Here is a 22,009-nt window from a genome sequence, read left to right as displayed (position 1 = left end):
CCCGCCCCCTCCTCCCTCCGGGGGCTCAGCGCTGACGGATCTAGACTTGAACTCCGCGGGGGACGCTATCCCGCAAAGCCTCGGGCCACACCACCTCTACTTTGCTGAGGAGGAACAAAAGAGCTTGCGTGCTACCCAAGCGCTCCCCACCGCCACCACCACTTGGGATAAGAGTACGTGAGAGGAGCGAGGGACCTCTGCACTGATTTTGCACTTAACGAAAGCCCCTTAGGGACCTTTTTTGAAATCCACGTTTGGCTTTATGCTGTTGTAGGAATGTAAGTCCCAAGAGAACTTCAAAAACTACTTACATTCGCAAATGCAAAAAACCGTGAGTAACGAAATGAGTCTTTGCACATTTTTTTTGGTCATCTTATTTTCTTCTAGGTGTCACTTGCCCAGCTACTTTTATGTTGACTACAATAAATAAGTGATTGCCCCCAAACATTTACTTTTGGGTACAGCTGGCTGGAGCTGGGCAGTGAGGTCCTACCCTAAAACACAACCTGAAACCTCAGATACTGACAGTCATGTCTGCAGGCTCCTTCCAAAACTGGTCATTCAGGCAGAGGGGATGCAATTGCTGGAGCAAGACTCGCTCGGTCACAGCATCCCTGCCCTTTGCTACAGAACCCCTCAAAAAACACAATTCTATCCAGAAACAAAAGTCCTGATGCTCCGTGGTCACATGCGCCTTTGAAGTTCAATGTTCTCAGATTTCATTAGTAAGAAAATGTTTGCAGGTTTGGGGCACACCCGGTTTAATTTCTCCCCAGATCTGCCAGAGATGGTTTTGATGAAGGATGGAAAGGAGGAATTTTGATGTTTTGAAATATGAGGTAAAAGATTATACAATTAGTAGGGAAGGGCAAAATAAAGGGGTCTAAAATAACAGTCTAGTCAAGAATTTGTTTATATTTTATGATAAGTAATTTAAAAATAAGTATAATAAAAGAAACAAGACGTTAAACACCAAATATTTACTTGTATATAAGTATAAAATGGTAACTGAGAATTTATTTCAAGAGGAAAAGAAACCCAAGTACAATAAATGTGCTATTTTTGCTATTATTCATATTTCATAGATGTTTACTATTAAATAGATTTCAGATAAAATATACCAAATAAAATCTGTCAGCTATTTACGGTCCCTGTACCCACCTCACATTTACACCTGTATTAACACTTGTGGATGTGAGGTGGCAGTGTTGTAGGCACTGTTTAGATAGAACACATACCATTTAAAAAAAAAAAAAAATGTTGTCCAGAGGAAGCTAATGGGTGGTCACACATACATATAACAATCAGGAAGTAATACATATAACAATCAGGCAAGGCATAACTATATAAACAGATTTTAATATGCTTATTGTTGTTCCTCTGGAATATGTTAAATAGCACACCTAAACCAAATACAATGTAGTATAATGAAGCCATAATCAAAACATTAGCAAGTTACTTTGCAAAGTTTTAATCTTAACTGGCTATTAAAAAGTAATACAAGTAATACTAGTGTTCCTGAAAGGTTTTCTATAGATCACATTTTTATAAGCTAACAAATTTTCTAATGATTAACTATGTTAGAATCAAGTACTATTTTTTTAAAAAATTAATTCAGTGTTAATAAAATAGGCTTCTAAAATATAGAATGTTGGAACACTCTAGAAAACAATATAGTATTATTGAGCAATATTGAACCTGCACATTTTCTATGACCCAGCAATTCCACCTCAAGAATGCACTCAGGGGGCTTCCCTGATGGCACAGTGGTTGAGAGTCCGCCTGCCGATGCAGGGGGCGCGGGTTCGTGACCCGGTCTGGGAAGATCCCACATGCCGCAGAGCGGCTGGGCCCGTGAGCCATGGCCGCTGAGCCTGCGCGTCCAGAGCCTGTGCTCCGCAACAGGAGAGGCCACAACAGTGAGAGGCCCGCGTACCGCAAAAAAAAAAAAAAAAAAGAATGCACTCAGAAGAAACTCTCATACATGAGTACTGAGAGTCACATAGGAGAATATTCACAGCAGTACTGTATATATATAAATAGTCATTGACTGGAACTTTAAAAAGATAATATCACTTAATATCGTAAATGATAACTCATAACATAAAATTCAGAATGGTACTTACCTCTAGGGACAGAAAAGGAAATAAGACTGGAAAGAGGGTATAAATAGACTTAGTTCTTTAATGGTATTGACAGTGTTCCTTTATTTTAAGGGCAGTGCATATACAGGACTTTTTTTGTATCTGTGTATATATAAAAGATTTTATAATACATGTAATATTTTATATCAGTACATTAAATGCCAATATATTAAAACATCATAAACATTTTAAAAGAATATACTTAAAGAAAAATACAATTTAATGTAAACATTGACATTCAAAATGTCACACCCTGAAAATATGTCCATGATATGTCATGTAAATAAAGCAGGTTGCAGAACATTATATATAGCTTAGTTCCCTTTTTTTTTTTTTTTTTACATTACGTGGGCCTCTCACTGTTGTGGCCTCTCCCGTTGCGGAGCACAGGCTCCGGACACACAGGCTCAGCGGCCATGGCCCACGGGCCCAGCCGCTCCACGGCATGTGGGATCTTCCCAGACCAGGGCACGAACCCGTGTCCCCTGCATCGGCAGGCGGACTCTCAACCACTGCGCCACCAGGGAAGCCCTTAATTCCCATTTTTGAACAAAGAAAACTCTGTGTATGTATAAACATGTGCGGTATATGATTATATGTCTATGTCTGCATATAGTTGTTAATTCTGGGGAGTAGTTAATCCTGGGGAGTAAAAGGAATGAAGAATTTACCTTTCTACTTTATTTGGTTTCGCAGATATAGAGAACAGACTTGTAGCTGCCAAGGGGGAGGGTAGGTGGGTGGGGGAGGGAAGGATTGGGAGTTTGGGATTAGCAGATGCAAACTATTATATATAGGATGGATAAACAACAAGGTTCTACTGTGTAGCACAGAGAACTATATTCAATATCCTGTGATAAATCATAATGGAAAAGAACATGAAAAAGAATATATATATGTATAACTGAATCGTGTTGCTGTACAGCAGAAATTAACACAACATTGTATATCAACTATACTTCAATAAAAATTTTAAATATATTTAAAGTAACTTCTCTTAGGTCATAATAGTTGCTTGGAAGAATAAATTCTGATAATTTAAAAAATGGTGTAAATCTATATCTATTGACAAAGAAGAACTTTGGGACATATTATTGAATAAACATGCAGAATACAAAACAGCATATACAGTATGAGCTTATTCTTATAAATCTGTGTATAACTGAGAGACATTTGGAATGTTTACCAAAATGTTGAGTAGTTGCCTCTCAATGATTTTCATTCTTCCTTGTACTCTTTTGTATGACTTGAACTTTCTACATGATTATGCATTATGTATTATCTTTGGCATTAGGGAAAATATACAGCTATCTTTATAATGTAGAAAAATGGGGAAATTTTACATTACAAAGTAAAATGATTATGATATAGGTACTGCAGTTATGTATGACTGAATGTCCGCCCCCTACCCCATAAATTATATAAAGCAACAGGGAAATATAGGAAGGAAGAAAAGAAACATGAAAATCCCATATTCCGCAATACTAGGAGGCAAAGAGCAACGGGAGACTACAAGACCTGAGTAAGGATTACCAAGAGCATTTGAGATTGGGCAGAGGTTGCATGGCAAGAGACTCCTGGAGTGTTTAAGGGAAACAGCAGCAGCAGATCCCAGAAAACACCAGCAAAAACAGACTCCCAGAGGATGAGAAAATAGATTCACTGAGGATGAGAAGTTCATGCGAAAGTGAAAATGTTTGTTGTTCTAAACAATCAGAGCAGAAGTAGAGATAAAAAGAACTGAGGTTGGGTTAAAGCTATAGGGAACATAGTAGAAAGAGGAGGTACAGAATGTCCAAAAGAATGTCTGGGAAACTCAGATATGAAAATCTCAGAAAGTAGATAAAGAGCTCACCTAAAATCCAGGGGCTATGTTTCCTGTGTGCAATGACTAGTGATGATGCCAGAGAGCACAGGTCTGGGGCAAAAGCCCTGTTTAGAATAGAGAAGCAAAGAAAGCAGGGCTACACAAAAACTACAAAAAGGGCCACATTGAATTAGACAGTCTGATCGTGGCACCTGAAAACCTTTGCACTGTGAAATCTGGAAAACTACCTTAGTCTCTCTTGCTCTTCCTTCACAGAAGACACTTGAAAATGGTTGGAAAACACAATTCATTTAATAATGGATTAAAAAACGAAAGAAGAAAGGTAAGCTGGGACGAAGTGAGAGAGTGGCATGGACATATATACACTACCAAATGTAAAATAGATAGCTAGTGGGAAGCAGCCACGTAGCACAGGGAGATCAGCAAGATGCTTTGTGACCACCTAGAGGTGTGGGATAGGGAGGGTGGGAGGGAGGGAGACGCAAGAGGGAGGGGATATGGGGATATATGTATACGTATAGCTGATTCACTTTGTGATACAGCAGAAAATAACACACCATTGTAAAGCGATTATACTCCAACAAAGATGTTAAAAAAAAAGAAGAAAGTGACAAACACCTTTGTTATGAGATGAACTGTGTACCCCAGAAGTTTGTATGCTGAAGTTCTAATGCCTAGTACCTCAGAATGTGACTCTATTTGGAGATAAGGTCTTTAAAGAAATGATTAATTTAAAATGAGTTCTTTAGATTGAGCCCTAAACTAATCTGACTGGGGTCCTAATAAAAAGAGAAAATTTGGATGCCAGAAATGCAAGTGTGCACAGAACAAAAACTATGTGAGGCCACAGTGAGAAGGCAGCCATCTGCAAGCCAAGGAGAGTGGCCTCAGAAGAAACCAAACCTGCTGATACCTTGATCTTGGACTTCTAGGCTGCAGAGCTTTGAGGGAAAACAATTTTATTTTTTAATCCACCCAGTCTGTGGTATTTTGTTATGCAGTCTAATGCAACCTTTCATACAAAATTACTATTAAAATGGTAGAAAAGAGCAGATAATCTTACCCATAGACAAAAAATACACACTAGAAAACTAGAAAACTGTTGGCCACAGAAGAAATGAAAGCTGTGACTGAGTATACATTCTGCCTTGATATTTAAAAACACAGTGGGACTTCCCTGGTGGCACAGCAACGAAGACCTATGCAGCCAAAAATTTATTTATTTTTTTATTTTTTTAAAAAGACAAATCATGAAGTGAGAAAAAAATATTTGCAGAACTAATTTCCCTAATATAAAAAGAAGTCCTAGAAAAAAGAACAAGACCAATAATCCATAGAAAAATGAGAGAAGATGTACAGTCAGTGCTCAGATAAAGAAAAACAAATGGCTTTAAAACACAGGAAAGAAGCTCAATTTCACTTACATGAAATGCAAATTAAAACTATACTGAATGGGGCTTCCCTGGTGGCACAGTGGTTGAGAGTCCGCCTGCCAATGCAGTGGACACGGGTTCGTGCCCCGGTCCGGGAAGATCCCACATGCCGCAGAGTGGCTGGGCCCGTGAGCCATGGCCACTGAGCCTGCACGTCCGGAGCCTGTGCTCCGCAACAGGAGAGGCCACAACAGTGAGAGGCCCGTGTACCGCAAAAAAACAAAACAAAACAAAACAAAACAAAAACTATACTGAATGATTTCTCACTGTTGTATAAAGAAGTTACAAATAAGGAAAGCAGAAGCACTAGAATGAACCTTGTGGTATTGGATTAGAATTGAAAGTATGAGTATAAATGGATGGTTTTTGTATATATGCAGACAGATATAGATATGTATGTGTTCATACAAATATTCTGCTGAGAGGGTCTAGTGGCAATGACACCTTAGTAGCAGTAAGCATACCTAGCATCCAGATATTACTTTCCAAATACGATTAACCAATAAGAAGTCCAGAGCTCTTTGGAGAAATGGCTGGTTTCATGGCTGGGGCTAAGAAAATACAAGATGCGTTTGGAACATTTTATACTGTGCTGCCAGAAAGTAAAGTGCTCAGAAAATGATGGGGACAAGTCAAAAAACAAAGAGCCAACTTGAAGAGCTCCTAATTTGAGGATCAAAATAAAGACTATAACTGACTACAATCTAAGAATAAAACAAGAATCCTTGAGAGAAGGGGAGAAGGGAAAGATCTTCCTTACAGTAGAATTCCAATTAACATAAATATATAAAGAATGATCAAAATATGATAAAGGAGGCAAGAATTTACAATGGAGAAAAGACAGCCTCTTCAATAAGTGGTGCTGGGAAAACTGGACAGCTACATGTAAAAGTATGAGATTAGATCACTCCCTAACACCATACACAAAAATAAGCTCAAAATGGATTAAAGACCTAAATGTAAGGCCAGAAACTATCAAACTCTTAGAGGAAAACATAGGCAGAACACTCTATGACATAAATCACAGCAAGATCCTTTTTGACCCACCTCCTAGAGAAATGGAAATAAAAACAAAAATAAACAAATGGGACCTAATGAAACTTAAAAGCTTTTGCATAGCAAAGGAAACCATAAACAAGATGAAAAGACAACCCTCAGAATGGGAGAAAATATTTGCAAACGAAGCAACTGACAAAGGATTAATCTCCAAAATATACAAGCAGCTCATGCAGCTCAATATCAAAAAAACAAACAGCCCTATCCAAAAATGGGCAGAAGACCTAAATAGACATTGCTCCAGAGAAGATATACAGATTGCCAACAAACACATGAAAGGATGCTCAACATCATTAATCATTAGAGAAATGCAAATCAAAACCACAATAAGGCCCAGGACCAGATGGCTTCACAGGCAAATTCTATCAAACATTTTTTTTTTTTTTTTTTTTTTTTTTTGCGGTACGCGGGCCTCTCACTGTTGTGGCCTCTCCCATTGCGGAGCACAGGCTCCGGATGCGCAGGCGCAGTGGCCATGGCTCACGGGACCAGCCGCTCCGCGGCATGTGGGATCTTCCCTGACCGGGGCACGAACTCATGTCCCCTGCATCAGCAGGCGGACTCTCAACCACTGTGCCACCAGGGAAGCCCTATCAAACATTTAGAGAAGAGCTAACACCTATCCTCCTCAAACTCTTCCAAAATATAGCAGAGGGAGGAACACTCCCAAACTCATTCTACGAGGCCAACATCACCTTGATACCAAAACCAGACAAGGATGTCACAAAGAAAGAAAACTACAGGCCAATATCACTGATGAACATATATGCAAAAATCCTCAACAAAATACTAGCAAACAGAATCCAACAGCACATTAAAAGGATCATACACCATGATCAAGTGGAGGTTTATTCCAGGAATGCAAGGATTCTTCAATATACGCAAATCAATCAACGTGATACACCATATTAACAAATTGAAGGAGAAAAACCATATGATCATCTCAATAGATGCAGAGAAAGCTTTCGACATAATTCAACACCCATTTATGATAAAAACCCTGCAGAAAGTAGGCATAGAGGGAACTTTCCTCAACACAATAAAGGCCATATATGACAAACCCACAGCCAACATTGTCCTGAATGGTGAAAAACTGAAAGCATTTCCACTAAGATCAGGAACAAGACAAGGTTGCCCACTCTCACCACTCTTATTCAACATAGTTTTGGAAGTTTTAGCCACAGCAATCAGAGAAGAAAAGGAAATAAAAGGAATCCAAATCGGAAAAGAAGAAGTAAAGCTGTCACTGTTTGCAGATGACATGATACTATACATAGAGAGTCCTAAAGATGCTACCAGAAAACTACTAGAGCTTTCTGGTGAAATGAATTTGGTAAAGTAGCAGGATACAAAATTAATGAATTTGGTAAAGTAGCAGGATAATCAATGAATTTGGTAAAGTAGCAGGATACAAAATTAATGCACAGAAATCTCTGGCATTCCTATACACTAATGATGAAAAATCTGAAAGTGAAATCAAGAAAACACTCCCATTTACCATTGCAACAAAAAGAATAAAATATCTAGGAACAAACCTACCTAAGGAGACAAAAGACCCGTATGCAGAAAATTATAAGACACTGATGAAAGAAATTAAAGATGATACAAATAGATGGAGGAGATATACCATGTTCTTGGATTGGAAGAATCAACACTGTGAAAATGACTCTACTACCCAAAGCAATTTACAGATTCAATGCAATCCCTATCAAACTACCACTGGCATTTTTCACAGAACTAGAACAAAAAGTTTCACAATTTGTATGGAAACACAAAAGACCCTGAATAGCCAAAGCAGTCTTGAGAACGAAAAATGGAGCTGGAGGAATCAGGCTCCCTGACTTCAGACTATACTACAAAGCTACAGTAATCAAGACAGTATGGTACTGGCACAAAAACAGAAATATAGACCAATGGAACAGGATAAAAAGCCCAGAGATAAACCCATGCACAAATGGTCACCTTATCTTTGATAAAGGAGGCAGGAATGTACAGTGGAAAAAGGACAGCCTCTTCAATAAGTGGTGCTGGGAAAACTGGACAGCTACATGTAAAAGTATGAGATTAGATCACTCCCTAACACCATACACAAAAATAAGCTCAAAATGGATTAAAGACCTAAATGTAAGGCCAGAAACTATCAAACTCTTAGAGGAAAACATAGGCAGAACACTCTATGACATAAATCACAGCAAGATCCTTTTTGACCCACCTCCTAGAGATATGGAAATAAAAACAAAAATAAACAAATGGGACCTAATGAAACTTCCAAGCTTTTGCACAGCAAAGGAAACCATAAATAAGACCAAAAGACAACCCTCAGAATGGGAGAAAATATTTGCAAATGAAGCAACTGACAAAGGATTAATCTCCAAAATTTATAAGCAGCTCATGCAGCTCAATAATAAAAAACAAAACAACCCAATCCAAAACTGGGCAGAAGACCTAAGTAGACATTTCTCCAAAGAAGATATACAGACTGCCAACAAACACATGAAAGAATGCTCAACATCATTAATCATTAGAGAAAAGCAAATCAAAACTACAATGAGATATCATCTCACACGTCAGAATGGCCATCATCAAAAAGTCTACAAACAATAAATGCTGGAGAGGGTGTGGAGAAAAGGGAACACTCTTGCACTGCTGGTAGGAATGCAAATTGGTACAGCCACTATGGAGAACAGTATGGAGGTTCCTTAAAAAACTACAAATAGAACTAACATATGACCCAGCAATCCCACTACTGGGCATATACCCTGAGAAAACCATAATTCAAAAAGAGTCATGTACCAAAATGTTCATTGCAGCTCTATTTACAATAGCCTGGAGATGGAAACAACCTAAGTGTCCATCATCGGATGAATGGATAAAGAAGATGTGGCACATATATACAATGGAATATCACTCAGCCGTAAAAAGAAACAAAATTGAACTATTTGTAATGAGGTGGATAAACCTGGAGTCTGTCATACAGAGTGAAGTAAGTCAGAAAGAGAAAGACAAATACCGTATGCTAACACATATATATGGAATTTAAGAAAAATAAATGTCATGAAGAACCTAGAGGTAAGACAGGAATAAAGACAGAGACCTACTAGAGAATGGACTTGAGGATATGGGGAGGGGGAAGGGTAAGCTGTGACAAAGCGAGAGAGTGGCATGGACATATATACACTACCAAATGTAAAACAGATAGCTAGTGGGAAGCAGCCGCATAGCACAGGGAGATCAGCTTGGTGCTTTGTGACCGCCTGGAGCGGTGGGATAGGGAGGGTGGGAGGGAGGGAGACCCAAGAGGGAAGAGATAGGGGGACATATGTATATGTATAACTGATTCACTTTGTAATAAAGCAGAAACTAACACACCATTGTAAAGCAATTATACTCCAATAAAGATGTAAAAAAAAAAAAACCACAATAAGGCATCACCTCACACCAGTCAGAATGGCCATCATCAAAAAATCTACAAACAACAAATGCTGGAGAGGGTGTGGAGAAAAGGGAACCCTCTTGCACTGTCAGCGGGAATGTAAATTGATACAGCCACTATGGAGAATAGTATGGAGGTTCCTTAAAAAACTAAAAATAAAACTACCATATGACCCAGCAATCCCACTACTGGGCATATACCCTTAGAAAAGCATAATTCAAAAAGAGTCATGTACCACAATGTTCACTGCAGCTCTGTTTACAATAGCCAGGACATGGAAGCAACCTAAGTATCCATCGACAGATGAATGGATAAAGAAGATATGACACAAATATACAATGGAATATTACTCAGCCATAAAAAGAAACGAAATTGAGTTATTTGTAGTGAGGTGGATGGACCTAGAGACTGTCATACAGAGTGAAGTAAGTCACAAAGAGAAAAACAAATACCGTATGCTAACACATATATATGGAATCTAAAAAAAAAAAATGGTTCTGAAGAACCTAGGGACAGGACAGGAATAAAGATGCAGATGTAGAGAATGGACTTGAGGACACGGGGAGGGGGAAGGTAAGCTGGGACGAAGTGAGAGAGTGGCATGGACATATATACACTACCAAATGTAAAACAGATAGCTAGTGGGAAGCAGCCATGTGTAGCTAGCGGGAAGCAGCCATGTAGCACAGGGTGATCAGCTCAGTGCTTTGTGTCCACCTAGAGGGGTGGGATAGGGAGGGTGGGAGGGAGATGCAAGAGGGAGGAGATATGGGGATATATGTACATGTATACCTGATTCATTTTGTTATACAGCAGAAACTAACACACCACTGTAAAGTAATTATACTCCAATAAAGATGTTTAAAAAAAAGAGAATGATCAAAATAGAAAATTACCATTTGGCAAACTGTCAGGTCTGAGAGTTAATTTTATCCTACTTACAAACTAATAAGTTAGCCTGATACCACTTCATAGATGGTGGCCAAAAACAGACTCCTGGATCAGAGACAAAGGACTTTATCACTTACAGTATAGCAAACAGCATAAGCATCATTTTATTTCCATCAGTTCTCCTTGTTCTTGAGTTCCATGGGGGCAACATAATACAGCCCTCATGAAAAGGACTAGTGCTCTTATAAAAGAGATACCACAGAGACCCCCAGCCCCTTCCACTATAGGAAGACACAGAAAAAAGGCACTGGCTGTGAACCAGGAAGAAGACCCTCACCTGACCAGGCCTGCACCTTGATCTTGCACTTTCCAGCCTCCAGAACAGGAGTATGGCAAGGATGCCCACTTTCACCACTTCTGTTCAACATAGTACTGAAAGTTCTAGCCAGAACAATTAGGCAGGAAAAGAAATAAAAGGCATCCAGATTGGAAAGGAAGAAGTAAAATTATCTCTGTTTGCAGATGATATGATCTCATATGTAGAAAACCCTAAAGACTCCATAAAAAAGCTGTAGAACTAATAAATGAATTTGGCAAAGTAGCAGATTAAAAAGTTAACACGAGGGCTTCTCTGGTGGTGCAGTGGTTGAGAGTCTGCCTGCCGATGCAGGGGATATGGGTTCGTGCCCTGGTCCGGGAAGATCCCACATGCCGCAGAGCGGCTGGGCCCATAAGCCATGGCCGCTGAGCCTGTGCGTCCGGAGCCTGTGCTCCGCAACGGGAGAGACCACAACAGTGAGAGGCCCACATACCGCAAAAAAGAAAAAAAAAAAAAAAAAAGTTAACACGAAAAAATCAGTTGCATTTCTATACACCAATAATAAACAATCTGACAAGAAATTTAAAAATAATTCCATTTACAATAGCACCAAAAAACTTAGGAATTAATTTAACCAAGGAGGTGAGAGACTCATACAATGAAAAGTACAAAATATTGCTAAAGGAAATTAAAAAGGATATAAATAAATGGAACACATCCCATATTCATGGATTAGAAGACTTAATATTGTTAAAATGGCAATACTACCCAAAGCAATCTGCAGATTCAATGCAATCTCTAACAAAATTCCAATGATATTTTTTGCAGAAATAGAAAAACCTATCCTAAAATTTATATGGAGTCTCAAGGGACCCTGTATATGTCCTAAAACAACCTTGAAGAAGAACAAAATTGGAAGACTCACACTTCCTAATTTCAAAACTACTACAAATCTATGGTAATCAAAACAGTATGAAAAACAAAAAAACAGTACGGTATTGGCATAAAGACAGACATATTGACCAATGGAATAGAATAGGGAGCTCAGAAATAAACATCTATGGCTAAATGATTTTTGACAAGGGTGCCAAGACCATTCAATGGGGGGAACAATCTTTCCAACAAACAGTGCTGGGAAAACTGGATATTCACATGAAAAAGAATGAAGCTGGACCCTGACCTAACATCTTATACAAATATTAATTCAAAATAGGTCAAGGACCTATATGTAAGACCTAAAACAATAAAACTCTTAGAATAAAAAGGACAAAAGCTGCAAAACATTTGATTTGGCAATGATTTCTTGGATATGACACCAACGGCACACATAACAAAATAAAAAACAGACAAGTTGGATTTCATGAAAATTTTTAAATGTTGTTCATCAAGAAACAGTATCCAAAAATAAAAAATAAAACAGTATCCACAGAGTAAAAAGGTAACCCACAGAATGAGAGAAAATCTTTTCAAATCATATATCTGATAAGGGATTAATATTCAGAATATACAGAGAACTCCTAAAACTCAGCAACAACAACAAAAGAACCCAATTCAAAAATGGTCAAAGGACTTGAATAGATATTTCTCCAAAGAAGATATACAAATAGAAAATAAGCACATGAAAGGAGTTCAACATCACTAATCCTAAGGGAAATGCAAATCAAAATTACAATGAGATACCCACCTCATACCCATTAGGATGGCTACTATCAGAAAACAACAAGTGTTGATGAGGATGTTGAGAAATTAGAACACTTGTGCACTGTTGGTGGGGATGTAAAATGGTACAGCTACTGTGGAAAACAGTATGATGGGTCCTCAAAAAATTAAAATTGGAATTACTATATGACCCAGAAATTCCACTTCTGGGTATATACCCAAAAGAATTGAAAGTAGGGTCTTGAAGAGATATTTGTACACCCGTTTCATGGCAGCATTATTCACAATAGCTAAAACATGGAAACAGCCCAAGTATTCATCAATGGATGCATGGATAAGCATAATGTGGTATATACCATCAATGGAATGTTGTCCAGCATTAAAAAGGAAGGAAACTCTGCAATATGCTATAACACGAATGAAACTTGAGGACGTCTGCTAAGTGGAATAATTCAGTCACAAAAAGACAAATACTGTATGATTTTTGTTATGTATATATATATATATATATATATATCTTTACATATATAGGGATGTGTGTGTGTGTGTGTGTGTGTGTGTGTGTGTGTGTACAGGCATACCTTGGAGATACTGCAGACCACTCCAATAAAGTGACTATCACAACAAAGCAAGTCACACAAATTTTTTGGCTTCCCAGTGCATATAAAAGTTATGTTTACACTGTAATGTAGTCTACTAAGTGTGTGATAGCATTATTTGTTAAAAAAAAAAATACACACCTTAATCTAAAAATACTGCTGAAAACTGCTATCATTTGAGTCTTCAGTGAGTTGTAATCTTTTTGCTAGAGGAGCGTATTGCTGATATCTGATGACTGATCAGGTTGCTGAAGGCTGGGGTGGCTGTCACAATTTTTTAAAAATAAGGCAGTGATGAAGTTTGCTGCATCAATTGAGTATTCCCATCGTGAACGATTTCTCTGTAGCGTGCAATGCTGTTTTATAGCATGTTACCCACAGTAGAACTTCTTTCAAAACTGGAAACAGTCCTCTTAAATCCTGCTGCTGCTTTATCAACTGAGTTTATGTAATATTCTAAATCCTTTGTTATTTTAACAATCTTCACAGCATCTTCACCATGCATAGGTTCCATTTCAAGAAACCACTTTCTTGGGAGTTCCCTGGTGGTCCAGTGGTTAAGACCCCTTGCTCTCCCTGGTCAGGGAACTAGATCCCGCATGCCACAACTAAGAGCCCACATGCCACAACTAAGTGCCCACATGCCGTAACTAAAAAAATAGCCCACATGACCCAGTGCAGCCAAAATAAATTTAAAAAAAATTTTTTTTAAGTAAAGAAGAAAAAAGAAACCATCTTCTTTCCTCAACCATAAGAAGCAACTCCTCATTCATTAAAGTTGTATCTGGAGGTTACAGCAATGCAGTCACATCTTCAGACTCCCACTTCTAATTCTAGCTCTCTTGTTTCCACCACGTCTGCAGTTACTTCCTCCACTGAAGTCTTGAACCCATCAAAGTCATCCACGAGGGTTGAAATCAACTTCTTCCAAACTCCTATTAGTGCTGATGTTTTGACCTCTTCCCATAAAGTACAAATATTTTCTTAACGTTCTTAATAGCATCTAGAATGGTGAATCCTTTCCAGAAGGTTTTCTTCTTTTTTAAAAAAAAAAAATATATATATATATATTTATTTTTGGTTGTGTTGGGTCTTTGCTGCTGTGCATGGGCTTTCTCTAGTCGTGGCAAGAGGGGGCTACTCTTAGTTGTGGTGCGCGGGCTTCTTATTGCGGTGGCTTCTCCTGTTGCAGAGCACGGGCTCTAGGCCCACGGGCTTCAGTAGTTTTGGCACGTGGGCTCAGTAGATGTGGCTCACAGGCTTTAGAGCACAGGCTCAGCCCTTGTGGCGCACAGGCTTAGTTGCTCCGCAGCATGTGGGATCTTCTTGCACCAGGGCTTGAACCCATGTCCCCTGCAATGGCAGGTGGATTCTTAACCACTGCACCACCAGGGAAGTCCCCAGAAGATTTTCAATTGACTTTGCCCAAATCCATCAGAGGAATCACTGTCTATGGCGGCTATAGCCTTATGAAATGTATTTCTTAAGTCATAAGACTTGAAAGTCAAAATTTCTCCTTGATCTATGGACTGCAGAATGGATGTTGTGTTAGCAGGCATGAAAACTTAAATCTCATTGTACATTCCATCAGAGCTCTTGGGTGACCAGGTATATTGTCAGTGAGTAGTAATATTTGGAAAGGAATCTTTTTCTGAGCAGTAGGTCTCAGTGGGCTTTAATTACTCAATAAACTATATTATAAACAGATGTTCTATCATCCAGGCTTTGCTGTTCCATTTATAAACCGTAGGCAGAATAGATTTCACATAATTCTTAAGGGTCCTAGGATTTTCAGAATGGTAAATGAGCACTAGTTGCAAATTAAAGTCACCAGCTGCATTAGCCCCTAACAAGAGAGTCTGCCTGTCCTTTGAAGCTTAGAAGCCAGGCATTGACTTCTCCTCGCTAGGTATAAGAGTCCTAGACAGCATCTTCTTCCAAAGTAAGGCTGTTTAATCTACACTGAAAATCTGTTGTTTAGTGTAGCCAGCTTCATTAATTATCTTTGCTGGATCTTCTGGATAACTTGCTGCAGCTTCTGCATCAGCACTTGGGGCTTCACCTTGCACTTTTATATTATGGAGATGGCTTCTTTCCTTAGACCTCGTGAACCAACCTCAGCTAGCTTCAAACTTTTACTCTGCAGTTTCCTTACCTCTCTCAGCCTTCATAGAATTGAAGAGAGTTAGGGCCTTCCTGTGGATTAGGCTTTGATTTAAGGGAACGTTGTGGCTGGTTTAATCTTCTAACCAGGCCACTAAAACTTTCTCCATATCATCAATAAGGCCGTTTTGCTTTTTTATTTGTGTGTTCACTGGAGTAGCTCTTGTAATTTCCTTCAAAAACTTTTCCTTTGCATTCACAACTTGGCTAACTGGCACAGGAGGCCTAGCTTTCAGCCTGTCTCAAACTTCGACATGCCTTCCTCACAAAGCTTAATTATTTCTAGCTTTTAACATGAGAGACATGCGACCCTTTCTTTCACTTGAACACTCAGAGGCCACTGTAGAATTATGAATTGGCCCTGTTTCCAAATTTTTGTGTCTCAGACACCAAGGGGGAAAAGTGTGGGGGGGCGTTATGAATTGGGAGATTGGGAATGACATGTATACACTAATATGTATAAAATGGATAACTAATAAGAACCTGCTGTATAAAAAATAAAATTCAAAAAAAAAAATATGAAATATAAAAAAAAAAAATTTGTGTGTCTCAGAAAATAAGGAGGCCCAAGGAGAGGGAGAGGGATGGGGAAATGGCTGGTAGATGGAGCAGTCAAAATGCCCACATTTATTAAGCTCACCATCTCATGTGGGCAGGTTTCATGGTGCCCCCAAATAATTACAACAGTAACATCAAAGATCACTGATCACAGGTCACCATAACAAAGATAATAATAATGAAAAAATTTGAAATATTGCAAGAATTAGTAAAATGTGACACAGAGACATGAAATAAGCAAATGGTGTTAGAAAAATGGTACCAGTAGGCTTTCCTCAATGCACGGTTGTCACAAACCTTCAATTTGTAAAGAGCGGAATATTTGTGAAATGCAATAAGATGAAGTGCAATAAAACGAGGTGTACCTGTACTACACACACCACAGAGAGACAGAGAGAGAGAGAGAGAGGTACTTTAAGGGATTGGCTCACGTGACCGTGGAAGCTTGGTGAGTTCAAAATCTGCAGGATAGGGCGGCAGACTGGAGACCCAGGGAAGAGCTGCAGCTCAAGTCCAAAGGCAGTCAGCTGGCAGAACTCTGTCTTGCTAGGGGGAGGTAAGGTTTTTGTTCTATTAAGGTCTTCAACTGATTGAATGAGGCCCACACATGTTATACAGCATAATCTGCTTTACTCAAAGTCCACTGAGTTAAGTGTTAATCGTATCCAAAACACACCTTCACAGAAACATCCAGAATAATGTTTGTCCATGTATCTGTGTACTGTGGCCCAGTCAGGTTAACACATAACCATCACAAGTCCACCCCTTGTCTAGTTGGCACTCGTATGCATCTCCTCAAATTTAATAATCGAATAAAGACAGTAACGAGGTCATAATTTTGCCTAACATGATACAACTCTCCTGCATAGACAACTGAAAACACCCTAACCCTTTCCCCAGAAGAGGATGCAAAGTCCTTGGGTGATGTTTATTCTTCTTCCTGATATCCCATAACTTAAAAACTATGCTATAAAGTTAACAATAAATACTATGACATAAAGTCAATAATGTTACATGATTATGTTACATGATAAAGGAATAAGAGAGAGAAGAAAACAAAGATATTTGCTCAAGACACACGCACATGTATTAATAATAACATAAGGAAAAAATACTTGACAAATACAGTCCTCGTTTCTGTAACTGGTCGTGTGGTTGCTGATGGTATTTAGAACTACCTTCTTCTACTCCCATACGGTGTTCCTGTTGCCCTCAGCAAGCACTTCAGCAAGTCACAGTTCTTTATTTGTTGGAGTGGCCCAAATCTTCATGCCTGAAGGGTCCTGGGCCATTAGTAATCCTGCCTAAATTGAGTTGTTATAGTTTTCCACTGACTTTAATCACAGGCATGGTAATACTAAGAGACACCCTGTGGGATCTCTTGTATCCCAGACATATCTGTGTTGTGGAGGAGTAGTCCAATTTCCCTTTGTTTTTTTTGTTTGTTTTGTTGTTGTTGTTGCTGTTTTTGTCTGCACCATGCAGCTTGCAGCATCCCAGTTCCCTAACCAGGGATCGAACGTGGGGCCCTGCAGTGAAAACGCTGAGTCTTAACCACTGGGTGCCAGGGAATGCCTCAATTTCCCTCTGGTAGTCAGGATCAATCACCCCAGTCAGCCCAGTAAAACTCTTCTTTCCCTGTTGACCCAGAGGCATGAGGAGCTCAAAGTGGCTGAGTGGCAGTATTAATTTCCAGTTCCATGGAATTATTATTGTGTCTCCTAGTAGAAGCATTTCTCCCTTTGGAACAAAGACCTGTAGGCTAGTAGAACATAAGGTCATGAGGACAGGTAGCGAAATTTTTACTAGTGGGTCACTAGGGGTGCCACTCTCATTTCTACTCCTAGATACCTGTGAATCCTGGCTGTGGGAGCAACAGCACCGTATATTGGACATTGATTCAGAGCATGTAAGCCTCCTGGAGAACTTTTTCCCAGCCCTGCAAGGGACTGCCACCTAGCTAGCCCAATAACTGAGTCTTCGAAAAGCCATTCTGCCATTCTATCAAGCTGCTTCAGGAGGGTGGGGAACATGGTAACATCAGTGAATTCCATGAGCATGGGCCCATTGCTGCACTTCCTTTGCTAGCAAATGAGTTCTTTGAACAGAAGCAATGCTGTGTGGAATACCATGATGGTGGATAAGGCATTCTCTAAGTCCACGGATGGTAGTTTTGGCAGAGCATTGTATGCAGGGAAAGCAAATCCATATCCAGAGTGTCTATTCCAATAACAAAACGTTGCCCCTTCCATGACAGACGTACGGTGCAGTGTAATCAACCTACCACCACGTAGCTGGCTGATCACCCCAGAGAATGGTGTCATATCAGGGACTGAGTGTCGTATCACTCAATCTCAGTGCTGTGATTGAGCACTCAGCGGTGGGGGTAGTCAAGTTAGCCTTGGTGAATGGAAGCCCATGTTGCTGATCCCATGCATAACCTCCATCCCTGCCCCCAGGGCCACTTTTTTCATAACTTCACTGGGCAATGACAGGGATGGCTAGGGAAGGAGGCCAACTGGTATCCACAGAATGAATTATTCTAGCCACTTACGAAAATCTTCCTCTGCTGAGGTCGCCCTTTGGTGAGCATTCACATGGGACACAAATATCTTCACGTTGTTCACCCATTCAGAGAGGTCAATCCATGTATCTCTTTCCAAGACTTCCTTGTCACCAATTTTCTAATCTTGTTTCTTCCAAGTCCATGACCATCCAGCCAAAGCACTGGCCATAGCCCATGAACTGGCATATAATCACTCATCAGGCCTTTTCTCTTTCTAAGCAAAATGAAAAACCAGTTGCATTGCTTGAAGTTCTGCCCACTGGGAGGATTTCCTTTTACCATTATCCTTCAGGAATGTCCCAGAAAGGATCTATAGTACTACAGCTGTCCACTTTTAGGTGGAGCCTGCATGTCCTGAAGAACCATCAGTAAACCAGGCCCAAGTTTTCTCATCCTCTGTCAACTGATCACAGGGAACTTCCTATGAGGCCATAGGTGCAGGCTGAGAGAGAGAAGGTAAGATAGCATGAGTTGGGATCATGGATATTTAGGCCACTTCTTCATGTAACTTACTTGCGCCTCCAGGGCCTACTGAGACTTTAGTCTAGTTACAGCTTCAGAAGCAAAAAGGGGTGAGTCCTGAAGAGAATCACCAGTATTTTGCAAGGCAACTGCCTCAGCGGAGGCCATTACAGTTTCATAGAGCAACGTAGCGTAAATCTCCACAGATAGGGTTATAGAGGCTGCTTCTACTAGCAAAGAAGATTCAACAGAATGTAGGCACTCAATGTCCCCAGCTTCATCAGGGTATTCTCACACATCCCACTCCAAATTTCAGATCCCATTCCTTCCTCATAATGCCCTCACTTTTCAATTTGCATTGTAATTTAGCCACTCATATGATAAGATTTCAGCAATCTCAGCCGTGTGGCTATAGGAGCTAAAAGTCTAATTCAGGATAGACATAGAAGATTTCAGGTGATTTATATATTGCTTAAGCTGGGAATTTGAATCCCTGATCTCATCCTTTTCTTCCCCCACTTTGTCTAGTGACGTTAGAAGCAACCAGCCAACCTCATTATATGCATTAGTTTGACAAAAATGTTCGAAGGTATCATATATATGGTTACCCAGGTCCTTGCCTCTTGTGTTTGATTAGGAGCATCCAATTGGGATATTTTGCATATTTCTATTTTCATAACATGCCATGAACTATACCACTACTACTACTCTCTTTATTATTAGAAACAGAATCATTAGTCTTTAAATCTAATATTAGAGAGCCGATTCCAAAAGCCCCAGAACCAATTCAGAAAATTCATCCTTAAGATTCTGCTCCTTTAGAAGCCTTATCAGCACCATAATCTGTATTAAAGATTCTCCTGAGAAACAGAACCAACAGAATGTGCATCTAGATATCTATCTATACATATCAATCTAGATATATAGATATACAGCCTCACAGCGTATCTACTGTTAAAGTGAAGACATGTAGGGCATCATCCACGTTAAAATGAGAGAGAGATTGATTTACTTTAAGGAATTGGCTCACACGATCATAGAGGGTAGGTAACCCAAAGGCTGTCTGCTAGCAGAATTTATTCTTGCTAGGGGGAGATATGTCTTTGCTCTATTAAGGCCTTCGGCTGATTGGAGGAGGCCCACCCGTTATTGTAGGATACTCTGCTTTACAATAGAGTAAATTTAATGTTTAAATTTTAAATCCACCAATTTAAATGTTAATCTTATCCAAAAAAAAAATCACCTTCACAGAAATGTCCAGAGTAATGTTTGACCTAATATCTTGGCACCATGGCCCAGCCACGTTGACACATAAAATTAACCATCACAAATGGTCACCTCTGAGCAATGAGATTATGAATTTATTTTAAATTTATTTGCTTCTGCTACTTTTTCTATAATGATTATGTATTACTTTTGTAATAAGAAAATCAAATATATTTTTTCAATAGTTAAGAAAAAGATTTGCTTTAAGAAGTCTTCTCTAAATAGCATGCACTGAGATTATACATACCATAACAGGTCTTTAGTATATTGTATATATTATGTATGTTATTGTGTGTTTGTCTCTCTACACTGGGAAGTCTTTGAAGGGGCCTTCTCTTTTCATGTGTATATTTACTCTAAGCACAGTACTCGGCAACACAGTAGACACTCAGAGAATGAATGGCCAACAACAGAAGAAACATTACCTAAAATCAATATTGTTACCCCACCTCCCCATACAAAACCTGCCCCTTTTCTGGAATTTCCTTGACCTCTTCAGACTCCTAGGCTAGAAATGGTAACTATGTAGCACATGTTTCAAAATTCAGTCAATTTTATATCAGAAATGCCTCTAGCCCCTGGCCTTTTGCTATCTCCACTTCCATTTCATAAATTTGATTATTCCACCTGTTAAAACATGTATTTTACTTAAAAAGTAATAAAAAAAGATTTTTAAAAACTAGATTAATTCTATTATTTATTTAAAAAGAAAAACAAATATGTAAAATAGCCAGAAATTTTCTGAAAAAAGATTGATGAAGAGGATCTGGCCCTACCAAATTTTGAAACATACTGTAAAACTATAGTAAATAAAACAATATGGTGTTGAAACTTACAACAGTATGGAACTGAATATAGTCCAAAGTAGATCCAGATACATCTGGGAATGTAGCATATGCTAATAATTATATTACACATTAATGGTGGAAAACATTAATTATTCTGGAAGAAAAATTAAATTGGATTCTGTGTTTTTCCCAAGCACCAATTCTCAGAAACCAACTATCTGATTCTCCACCACCAACTGGGCGCCCAGCAACTCAATCCTGACACTATCTGGAGTTAGGGCAACCCCCATAGTTAAGGGTTCAGACCCACAGGACTGTCTCCACTCAGACACTAGTTGCAAGTCCCAGGTCCCTAAGCTACCCACACTTCTGTCCAACTTGGCTACAGATTCGGGGGTTCCCACAAAATCCCCTCCTTAGGGGAAACTGAAAATTTTTGAGACTGACCCACAACTCAGGAAATCACTTGACTTAGGTTTAGTAGCTTATTAGAAAGGATACAACTCAGGCACACCCAGATGGAAGAGGTGCACAGGACAAGGTACTGGGGGAGTGACGCAGAGCTAGCATGCCCTCTGGGTGTACCACCCTGCCAGGACATCAATGGGTTCACTCACACTGATTGTTCAAGCATTTTTATAACCCATCTCCAGCCCCCCTCCACTCTCCAGAGGTTGGAGGCACAGGGCTGAGACTTCCCATCCTCTAATCACGCTTGGTCTTCCTAGTGACCAGCCCCCACTCTGAGGCTATCTAGGGTCCCTACCTTGACTCACCTCAATAGCACAGACTCAGGTATATTCTAAAGGGGACTGTAATGGATAACAAAAGACACTCCTATCTC

This window comes from Phocoena phocoena, chromosome 15, assembly GCF_963924675.1.
Source record: "Phocoena phocoena chromosome 15, mPhoPho1.1, whole genome shotgun sequence".
Taxonomy (NCBI): Eukaryota; Metazoa; Chordata; class Mammalia; order Artiodactyla; family Phocoenidae; genus Phocoena; species Phocoena phocoena.
The sequence above is the reverse complement of the archived record's forward strand: the minus strand, read 5'-3'. Positions refer to the sequence as shown.